At 35.4% G+C, this 4,170-nt stretch overlaps 1 pseudogene; it reads left to right on the top strand.

Annotated features, from left to right (window-relative positions):
* The first annotated feature begins 2,282 nt into the window (after window positions 1-2,282).
* On the top strand, window positions 2,283-3,024 carry LOC147381297 (uncharacterized; annotated as a pseudogene).
* Window positions 3,025-4,170: the final 1,146 nt, after the last annotated feature.

Here is a 4,170-nt window from a genome sequence, read left to right as displayed (position 1 = left end):
CAAGTGTAAAAATGATATTCTATGATTAAAAATCAATTAGCTAACCTCTTCTTTCAAGCTATTAAAATCCAATCACCATGGTGTCGTACTGACTTTTGCTGTGTATAACACTAACCTCCCCCCAAATGCTACAGGTGAGCAGGCAGTGTATTAAAGCAACCGAGAGGTAAGTTCTTCACATGTGCACATTAAAAGTTTTCACTTTTCATGGCTGCTCCCAACAACTTCAAGTGACCAATGTTGTTCTGCTTTAACAGGAGTTACGAATTTAGTACTGTTTGCTTGTTTATTAACTCAGTTATAAAGGCATTATAACCTTTTTTGTGTTCTATTAGTGAGACTTTGGACCTTTATTGATCTTCAGGTGGTTTTTCTGGCCATTGAGGAATTTACAACTGTTCGATGCGACTCCCTTTCTTTCCCAAGAAGGTAGGTATCATATTCTTTCACAATTATAGGTCCAATGGTCTTGATCGAGAGTTGAATATGATTGCTTCCAAATTAAAGAAAACAAATTATGTTCCTTAATTATTCAAGAGTTTAGGTACTATTCTTCATCTGATCAAATGTTATTCTTTTGGTTACAATAGTTAGATCAAGTCCTTGTCACTGATAAACATAATTAAGTTGATTTATGGATTGGCAATCTCTTAGGTGGGAACCATCTAATGGTGTGCACTGCAACTGAATATGTGCCCACTTGAATGGTCATAGTATTATTATCCACACTTGTGGTTTATAAGGTGTTCTATGAACAAAAATGTGAATAGGTGGGAACCATCTAATGGTGTGCACTGCAGCTGAATATGTGCCCACTTGAATGGTCATAGTATTATTATCCGCACTTGTGGTTTATAACGTGTTCTCTGGCTGAAAACAAAAATATGAATATATCTTCTCTTAACTGATCGATGTTTGGTTTTCTTTTCCCCAGGTTTTGATGAAGCATGAACCACTTTACCGGACCCCTTGAACATTTACAAGCATACTGATTGTAGGCATGAACCATTTTTTGATTTAATTATTACTAAGTCAAATTAGGAGCTGTAGTAATATTTTGCTGGCTTACACTGGACTATGATGAAACGATCCGCAGACAAACTTATGTTACTTTGATCATACTAGAAAAATATTTTTATTTTGCAAGGTACTGTTTGTAACATATTTAATCAAGGTACTGTTTGTAACCAATGACATGGCTTAGATGCACCATTCAATGGTTATCCCAAGGTGATCTAGTTGGCCAAATTTTGACCTGGTAGAGGAAAATCTGATGTATGTCGTTTTTGTATTTTTCACTTATATATGTACTTTGCATAATAGGCCATCATGGGGTAACTTATATTTTCACTTTTAAAATCTAACTTGCAACCATCATGGGGTCGGTTATTCTCCATTCTTTCTAATGGAATGTCCACTTCTGCTTCTCCATCTTATTGTTACTTCATTTTAGTTTCGGACCCAAAAGATGTAATTCGTGCAACCAGATTCCTGGGGTGCATCAATTCTGATCATATTGTTAAATTGTCCAATCAGTATGATAAGCTGTGTCCCATCCAAGAGGCTCAAGTTTCATATTGTTCTTAGGTGAGTCATGTTTAGTATGGGAGTCTTGTGGGACACAAAACTGTGCTGTCAGAGTCATTAATCCTCTATAGAAACAGAATCAGAAGCAGAAGCAGAAACAGAAACAGAAAGATTTTGTTCATTTATTCTCTTTTTCTTGGGCTCTTGCTGGTTACATTTTCTTTTTTTGGTTTTAGCATTCCAACAATTATTTATATAAAATTACTAGACTTGAAACATTCTTTTATGATTACTTTAAACCAGTATTCGATTGTTTTCAGGACCTACTACTTTTACGAGTTTGACATCGATGAATAGCATGTCACATTAGTAGCTGCTGCTAGCAGTGGGAAGGTATGTTGTTCCTGAATTGATTTATATAACTCGCCAAAGTTGACTTATTGGCTGGTGTTCAAGTACTAGTTCAAAACCAAAAACTAGCCAAGTGGATGATTTCATTTATAAATACTTGAAGCAAACATATATGAAACTTTTTGAATTTTATCATCCATGGATCATCATCAATCATAACTAACTTGGGTGAAACATAAGCTTATTTCTAACGTAAATTGCTTTCTCGTCGTGTCATTTGTGATTGGTTTTTGACTTAAATTGTGTTTTGGGCTATGTTCTATTTCGGTTATATAGGATTAATTAAGGGAAGAACTTGATATGGATCCATAATTGCTCACAGTTCTGCTTATGGGAGGTGGTGATGGCCTGGTATCCAATGTGAGAGTTCTCAAGACTCTCCTATCTTTCATGTCACTAAGCTTCATATTGGTTTTGATATTGCCACCCCACCTTGTAAATCCTCTGCTAAACTATCAGAATCCTTACTAAAGTTACTAACCCAAGCCTCATTGGAGAAATCCCTCAAAGTTTAACAGAAGTTGAAACATTGAGAGTCTTGAGTCTTTCACAAAATAGTTTACAAGGAAAAATCCCAAATAAGTTTTGTGGGTTGGTTAGTTTGGAAGAGTTAGATCTTAGTTACAATAACCTTAGTGGTGAAATCCCTGAAGAGTTAGGAGGATTGAAGGGTTTGACCATCTTTGACTAAAGTTGGAATGGTCTTCAGGGTCAACTGCCTTATTCTTTGGGTCAGCTTGAGTTACTCCAAAAGATTGACTTGAGCTCTAACATGCTTGTTGGAAGAATACCTCCAAATATAGAGAACTTGAAGAGACTAGTCTTGTTGGATTTGAGTCATAACTATCTAACAGGACCAATCCCTGAGACCTTTTCAGGTTTAGTTGATTTAGAGTACTTATTGGTGGAAAATAACCCTATAAATTCAAGGATAGCCTTGTTTATAGGGGCACTTAGTAGGCTCACAGTGTTGAGTCTTTCAAATTGTGGGGTCATAGGTCCAATACCCACATCTTTGTCTTCATTAAAACATCTCACTGCATTGTATCTTGACAACAACAGTCTTAATGAGAGATGGTGACATTCTCCCTTCTTACATCTGACTTGTTGATTGCTTTGTCTAATATATGCATATCAATTCATAATTTTTACAATATCATTATGCAAGTTGAAAGTAAATGAAAATTATATACTTGGGTATTAATTATGCCCCCCCCCCAAAAAAAAAAAATTATAAATCTCTTAGGTCTATCCTTCCTAATGGAGTTGTTAACAAGAGTTTTTCTTGCACGACCAACTTATGCATGCGTGAATCGGTACTTTTTCTTTAAGGAATGGTTCCCGTTGTAAGCAACTTTGGAACTCGGGTTTGGGATGCAATGCAATTTCCAAAAAAAACAGATATATTTATTGGTTTAACAAATATGTTATATTTGAAGGGCATTGGTTTACATGTGAAAGGATATTGAACATATATAGTTTGGACTTTGATGTGGCACCACCAGTAATCTTGGGTCCTCAATTTAGCATTAACAAACTAGTGCTACATAGTTATCAGTTACAAACTCAATTCTTCTGTCTATATTGTTTTCTTGTGCCTTGAATATATCAGTTAGGATCTAACTTGACTAGTGCTGCAGGTCGCAAAATTTGGGTATGTGAAGTTGGAGAAACTCATGGCGATAGAACGATACTCCCATGTCATGCACATCAGCTCCACGATGAGAGTAATGTCTGCTTCCAATTTTTAATGTTGGTTCAATTTGTAACTATTAACTAGTTTGAACTCTGTGAATCTTAGCTCTTAACAAGAGATATTATAAAATTTTGTATAAATGTGAACGTGAACGTGAATCGAGTCTCTAACCATTCATTTACATAAATAGTGATGATAAGGAGGAGAGAAGTTTGAATGATAGTTTCAAATGGATGCACTCATACCGTTTTTGTACCTATGAAAATCGTTTCCCATGAGGCAATATTTTAGAATATCACAAGCACATAATTCTACTCTATCCATGCTTTCTTTCTGTGTTTATTTCAAATTGTAGTAGTATAATAGTGGGTTATGTCCGTTGACATTGCTTTCTCTTTCGCATTACCATATTTATTCTGCATTTCTCAATCTTCAGAGGTGTTTATGGTATGAAAAAGGTGTTTCCATGTAGATAGGCTCAAAGCTCTTAAGGGAAAATTCTATGTCTTTTGTAGGTTACAAGAGGCATTTAAGTA

Source organism: Akebia trifoliata, unplaced genomic scaffold (genome assembly GCF_017979445.1).
Source record: "Akebia trifoliata isolate Shusen 1 unplaced genomic scaffold, ASM1797944v1 Contig00591, whole genome shotgun sequence".
Lineage (NCBI taxonomy): Eukaryota > Viridiplantae > Streptophyta > Magnoliopsida > Ranunculales > Lardizabalaceae > Akebia > Akebia trifoliata.
This window is presented reverse-complemented; position numbering and strand designations above follow the sequence as displayed.